We start from the raw sequence: 7671 nt of genomic DNA on the forward strand, positions 1-7671 counted from the left end.
AGAGACATCAATGTTTGTATCTAGACCTAACTCATCATCTTTCAAACTATAATTTGCAGACATGGATTTAGAGTTTGATGTTTACTAAGTATCGGTTTTAAAACGTTATTTGTATTGTTTAAACGGTGGAGAAATCGTCGGTTAAACAATACGGTAAATCTAGCTATATCGTTGCGGACACGAACGATATAGGTGTCGGTACGTAATTACATTGATTGTTAGCAAGTTCATAAGCGTATATTTATAAGGAAACATACAAACTTAGGTCGATGAAATCGAATCTTGATGCATTTTCTTTAACTTAGAACTTTCATTAATTTACTCTTTGCTACTAAAATTGAATGATCTTTTGCAAACCTAAAACTAAAGTAACATTAACTTAAGACAAAATAGGCTATAGAACGGCGGTGATATCGCAATAATCCCTGTGGATATGATATAAATGAAAAGTACACCACAATACTCTTTCAACAAATTGGCGTCGTTGCCAGGGATTGTTGTTTAGATATTGCAAGCATTGCAATAGTTTATTTTGTATTGAGTCTTATAATTAATATCTTGTTTCTAAATTTATTTTCCTTGTGTTTGTTAATTTGCTTGGTTAGTTTTTCAGATTACAGTTTATGCGAGGACGTATACCTGCAGATCAACTCCTTTTTGATCCTGAGATTGAGAGGACTGCTCGTAGAGAGAATAGCAAAACTCGTAGAAGGAGACAACTAGCTAGGGAAAGAAGACAACAACAAGAAGCATCTTCTTCTTCAACTCCGGTTGAAAACTTGGTTGAGGAAGAAATGGCTGCGGATCCTCCAGCTCGAGGGCCATGTGTTAACAGCCCTCGTCTCAATGCACAATTTGCTCGTGATCAGGCCAATGGAAGAAACTCCGAAATGAAGACGGGGTTACTTCAATTATTATACCAAAATCCGTTCACAGGGGCAGATCACGAGGATCCATTTACTCATCTAACAAAGTTCTACGAGATCGCCGGAACAATTGGTGCTCCGGAAGACCAAGAAGAACAGGTGTTCAGGAGACTCTTTCCTCATTCCTTAATTGGAAAAGCTAAGGAATGGTACCTTGATCAACCAAATAATGTCATGACAAATTGGAATGAGTTAGAAGAGAAGTTCTTGGATCGGTTCTTTCCTCACAATAGGTTCATGGAAGCGAAAACTTCTATTGCGGTGTTCTCTCAAGGTTCGAATGAATCTCTCAATGAAGCATGGGAGAGGTTCAAGTCCATGGTTAGAAAATGCAAAGGTCATGGGTTTGATTAATTGTCTCAAATCCATATCTTTAGGAATGGACTCCAACCTCAACCAAAAACTCTTTTAGATGCTACCGCGGGTGGTTCGTTGATGTCAAAAACAGCTGCTGAAGCAATTGCTATCATTGATAGGATGGCTTTGAATGATCATCAAGGGCAACACAACCGTAGTGCATCGCAAAGAAAACCAGGAGTTCTTGAATTGAATACTAGTGATGCAATACTTGCTCAAAACAAGTTATTGACACAACAAGTAGAATTGCTCACTCAACAAATGTTAAAACTCCCTCAACAAATCAAAGAGATAAATGGGAGCCCTTCTAAAAATCAACATGTGATGTGTTGTGAATTGTGTAGGGGTGACCATCAAACAGGTTTTTGTCCTCCACCAGGTGAAGAGGTGAATTATGTGTCTAATCCTAATCAAGGATATGGTGGGAGACAACAACAACCTTACAACAATAACCAAGGTTACCAACAAAGAGGTAATCAAGGTTATCAACAAGGATGGAGGCCGGATGCGGGCCCATCGAATCGTCAAAATCCTTATCAAGGAGGTTACAATCAACAACCTTAACAAACAAAGCTTTCAATCGAGGACACTCTTAGCCAATTCATGCAATTGCAAATTGCAAGCCAAAAGAGTACGGATGCCGCAATAAAGAACCTTGAAACTCAAGTCGGGCAATTGTCAAAGCAACTTGCCGATCAAAACAAAGGTCCTTTTCCGGCTACTACACAAGAAAATCCTCGTGAGCATTGTAAGTCAATTCTAACTCGTAGCGGTAGAAATATTGATATGGGTGTAGGAGAGATAGTAGAGGAAGAAATTGTTGAGAGTGAAAAAAAAATAGGGTGATTGAAGTAGAAAAAAATGTTGAGGGTGATTTAGTTGAAAATAAGAAAGAGAAAGAATTAGTGGAAAAAGAAACTCTTGAGAAAGTTGTAGAAAAAGAGAGAAAAAAATTGAGTGTGAGTGAGAAGGGAAAGAAAAAGGTGGAAGATTCTATTCAAGTGAAGAAATTACCTTACCCTCCCGGTCCGTCAAAGAAAGAAGATGCAAAGCACTATGCTCGGTTCTTGGACATTTTTAGCAAGTTGCAAATCAATGTTCCTTTTTCTGAAGCATTAGAGCAAATGCCGCTGTATGCAAAATTCATCAAAGACATCATCACCAAGAAGAGAAGATTCTTGGATCCGGAGGTAGTAACGGTGAGCTCTTGTTGTAATGCGTTAATTCAACGCACTACTCCGATAAAATCAAATGATCCTGGGCGGGTAACCTTACCGGTGTCTATTGGAAATGTTCACATAGGCAAAGGTTTGGTAGATACCGGTTCTAGCATTAATTTGATCCCATTGTCTATGGTGAGAAGATTAGGAATCAACGATTTGAAGCCGACAAGAATGACATTATCATTAGCGGATAAATCCACAGCTCATCCTCATGGAGTTGCGGAAGACTTGCTTGTCAAGGTTGACAAATTTTGGTATCCTGTTGATTTTATTGTCATAGACATGGAAGAAGATCCTGAGATTCCATTGATCTTAGGAAGGCCTTTTATGAAGACGGCCCGAATGATGATAGATATTGATGATGGCTTAATGAAATTAAGGTACCAAGATGAAGAATTATGTCTTGATCTCTTTGAAGCCATCAAGCATCCTAGTGATGAGGATGATTGTTTTAGAATCGATGCTACCGAAAGGGCTATTATGAAAGTGGAGAATCAAATGCACTTGTTGAATCCTCTTGAGAAGACTTTAATGGAAGCTCTTGAAGTTCTCACCAAAGATCAAGAGAAGGAAATTGAAGATTGCTTGAGAAATTTAGAGGCTTGTGATGAGATGAATCCATTTGAAACTCAAATTGAAGAGTTGAAGGATGAACCTAAAGTTGAAGAGCAAAAGGTGGAGTTGAATGTGTTACCGTCTCGCTTGAAATACGTGTTTCTCGGTGACAATTCTACTAAGCCGGTTATCATTAATAGTGGTTTGTCTAACAAGGAAGAGCATCGATTGAAGGAAGTGTTGACAAAGAATCAAGAAGCAATAGGATGGGTTTTATCCGACTTGAAGGGTATTAGTCCGGCCTATTGTATGCATAAGATTATGTTAGAAGATGATTTTCGACCCGTGGCACAACCTCAAAGGCGATTAAATCCAACCATGAAAGAAGTTGTTAGAAAAGAGGTTGTGAAGTTATTAGAGGCGGGGATGATTTATCCCATCTCCCATAGCGAATGGGTGAGCCCGGTGCATGTGGTTCCTAAGAAGGGTGGATTGACAGTTGTGAGAAATGAGAAGAACGAGTTGATTCCTTCGAGAGCGGTGACCGGGTGGCGTATGTGTATTGATTATAGGAGGTTGAACCAAGCAACAAGAAAAGATCACTTTCCATTACCTTTTATGGATCAAATGTTAGAGAGGTTAGCCGGAAGAAATTTCTATTGTTTCTTGGATGGTTATTCGGGATACAATCAAATATCAGTGAATCCGGCGGACCACGAGAAAACTGCTTTTACATGTCCTTTTGGCGTTTTCGCATACCGAAGAATGCCATTTGGACTATGTAATGCTCCTGCAACATTTCAAAGGTGCATGCAAGCTATCTTCTCAAATTTGATCGAGAAAAGCATTGAGGTGTTCATGGATGATTTTTCAGTGTACGGGTCGTCATTTGACTTGTGCTTGAAGAACCTTGATGTGGTGATGGAGAGATGCATTGAAACAAATTTGGTTCTCAACTGGGAGAAATGCACTTTCATGGTGACGGATGGGATTGTTCTTGGCCACAAGGTTTCTTCAAAGGGGCTTGAGGTCGATCCTGCAAAAATCGAGGTTATTGAAAAGCTTCCCCCTCCGGTGAATGTGAAAGGCATAAGGAGCTTTTTGGGACATGCTGGGTTCTATAGAAGATTCATCAAGGATTTCTCCAAGGTCGCAAAGCCTTTGAATAATTTGCTCAACAAAGGTATGGAATTTAATTTTGATGAATCATGTTTAAAAGCTTTCCTAGAACTTAAAGAGAATTTGACCACCACACCCATAATTGTCGCTCCTAATTGGTCGCTTGAGTTTGAACTCATGTGCGATGCTAGTGACTATGCGGTTGGTGCGGTCTTAGGCCAAAGGAAGAACAAACAATTTCATGCTATACATTATGCGAGCAAAGTTTTAAATGAGGCACAGGTTAACTATGCCACTACCGAAAAAGAATTGCTCGCAATTGTATTTGCATTGGAAAAGTTTCGCTCTTACCTCATTGGTTCTAAAGTGGTGTGTTACACTGATCATGCCGCAATCAAATATCTTCTCACCAAGCCTGATTCAAAACAGAGGCTTATTCGGTGGATTCTTTTGCTTCAAGAATTTGATCTTGAAGTGAAAGATAAGAAAGGTACAGAAAATTTGATTGCGGATCATTTGTCTCGGTTAGTGAATACCGAGGTGACAAACAATGAAAAAGAAGTGAGGGAAGAATTCCCCGATGAAAAACTGTACATGGTACAAGAAGTTAGACCCTGGTTCGCAGATATGGCTAATCACAAAGCATCTGGCTGGATACCGGAGGATCTAACTTGGAATCAAAGAAAAAAGTTTTTAAACGATGCTAATTTTTATGTTTGGGATGATCCTCACTTGTTTAAGTTGAGTAGTGACAATCTTTTGAGAAGATGTGTCGCGGATGAGGAGACAAAAAGCATTTTGTGGCATTGCCACAATTCGCCGTATGGTGGTCATTTTAATGGTTTGCGTACGGCCACAAAAGTCCTTCATTCGGGATTTTGGTGGCCTACTTTGTTCAAAGATGCTTACCACCATGTTGCCTCATGCGACAGTTGTCAACGAACTGGTGGAATAGGGAAAAGAGAGGAAATGCCCCTCCAAAGTATTGTAGAAGTAGAAGTATTTGATTGTTGGGGCATTGATTTTGTTGGACCATTCCCTTCCTCAATGTCAAATGAATACATCTTGGTAGCTGTGGATTACGTGTCTAAGTGGGTGGAAGCGATTGCTTCACCCAAAGCGGATGGTAAGACCGTGATAAAGTTTTTGAAGAAAAATATATTTTCGCGGTTTGGCTCGCCAAGAGTGATAATTAGTGATGGTGGATCTCATTTCTGTAATGCTCCGCTTGAAAAAGTGTTGGAGCAATATGGAGTAAAGCACAAGGTAGCTACTCCATATCATCCACAAACTAATGGGCAAGTTGAGAGGACTAATAGAGAGATTAAGAGAATTCTTGAGAAAACTGTGTCTAGCTCTAGGAAGGATTGGTCAATGAAGTTAGATGAAACCTTATGGGCGTATCAGACCGCTTTCAAAGCACCGATCGGTCTTACACCATTCCAAATGGTGTATGGTAAAAGTTGCCACCTTCCCGTAGAACTAGAACATAAGGCATATTGGGCCTTGAAGCTTTTGAATTTTGACCACAAGTTGTGTGGAGAGAGAAGAAAAATCCAACTTAATGAGTTGGAAGAGATGAGATTGCATGCCTATAAGTCTAATTCGATTTACAAGGAAAAGACCAAATTCTATCATGATAGTAAGGTTAGAATGAAGGACTTTAAGGTAGGGCAATTAGTTTTACTCTTCAATTCCCGGTTAAGACTTTTTCCGGGAAAGTTGAAGTCTAAATGGTCCGGACCGTTTTTGGTCAAAGAGGTTAGAAGCCATGGGGCTATTGTGATAAAGGACCAAAAATCAAACCAAGAGTGGGTAGTAAATGGTCAGAGGTTGAAGGTTTATCGAGGAAGCGATTTTAATCGTGAAACTTGTGTTTTATCATTTGGCGATCCTTGATTGCCTTTGACCGTCGAGCTGACCGACGTTAAACAAAGCGCTCTTGGGAGGCACCCCAAGTTGTATATATTCACTTGTATTTGTGTTCTTTGTGCAGGTGGGATTTTTGAGTTGTCGTCGAGCCAGAAACGATCTACCGGTATTTTTGGGCGTGCTGAAACAATGCAATTTTTCTGTTGTTTCTGGTGTAGCGCGCGTCGCACCCATATGCGCGCGTCGCGCGCTATGTGAACTCAAGGACCCCTTCCAGGCAGAGATGAGGGCGCGTCGCGCGCTGTACGTATTTTTGAAAAAAAAATAATTTTGATTTGGGCCCACCCATGCTGGGCCCGACCCGGTTTCGTTGGCAGAAGGTTTAGTTAGGGTTTTAGAGGTCTTTGCCTCCATTCCACCCTTTCTCCTCTTTGTTCCAAGAAAAGAAAAAACACAACACACACTTGTTCATTTAGATTGTTGCATTTCCTCACTATTTTTGTCTCTCTACCATCATCAATCATCAAGGTATGTTCTATCTTCTTCTCTATTTCCATTAACTTAAGTTTTAGAACGTCAAGTTTTTAGATTTAGGAATTTTTGATAGATTTTGAAAAACTAGGGTAGGAAACAACCTTTTGTTGTATCTTTAGCCTGCTGGAACCCTTAGAGGGAAGGAGAAGCAAGTTCTTCTCTTCTGTTTTGCAGAAAAATGAAGTTCTTTTCTGGGTTTCGCAGAGCGCGCGTCGCGCCCTGTTCAGTGCGCGTCGCGCCCTGGGTTAAACTTTGAATTTTTTTTTATGCATTCTGTGAAGTTGTATAGGGTCTGTTTTGTGATTGATGATGAATGTGGATTGATGTAGGCTATTAAAATAGAGGTTATGCTAACTTTGCTTCAATTTTTGTGTGTTTTGTTTGATTTGAAATTGTGCAGGAATGGCACCCTTTTTGAAGAGAAAGAAGACTGGTTCTGGTGAGGGATCTTCCTCACAAGCTGGCAGGTTTGATCGGACGAAGTTTCTAGGTCCGGAGCAAGAGGCAAGGTACCATGAGCTCGAAAGCCGAGTTGTGTGGAGTGAACGCACTGTGGTTCCTATTGACCATGGCCTCTTCCAAAGGGCGTGGACTGCTTTGTCTGAAACATGCTGGGACAAGTTGTTCACTCCACCAAAATTCTATCAGGTGGAGATTGTCAGAGAATTCTACGCAAATGCCTTGCCTCCGAGCGGTTGGTCAGGTACTGAAGCTTACCCGTTTAAAACATGGGTGAGAGGTAAGGCCATTGATTTTAGCAAATAGGCTATTTTTGATTTTTTGGATAACCCTCTTGCTTTGGTAGAAGAGTGCCAGTACCATCCCAGGTTGAATAGAGGAAACTGGGACGTGGAGAGTATTAGGGAGAGGATTTGCAGGACTGGTTTCACCTATACTCTGACTAAAGCTGGGCTGCCAAAGACTTTTACTCGTAGTCAGTTGACGGAGGAGGCTCAGTTGGTGACTTCGGTGGTCCTTTACAACATTAGGCCACGGAGTCACACTTCCTCCCTCACCATTGATACGGCAGGTTTGGTTCAGGGTATTTTGGAAGGTGATAACATTGACGTGTCTCGGATCGTGGC

Source organism: Vicia villosa, unplaced genomic scaffold (genome assembly GCF_029867415.1).
Source record: "Vicia villosa cultivar HV-30 ecotype Madison, WI unplaced genomic scaffold, Vvil1.0 ctg.002098F_1_1, whole genome shotgun sequence".
NCBI classification, from domain to species: Eukaryota; Viridiplantae; Streptophyta; class Magnoliopsida; order Fabales; family Fabaceae; genus Vicia; species Vicia villosa.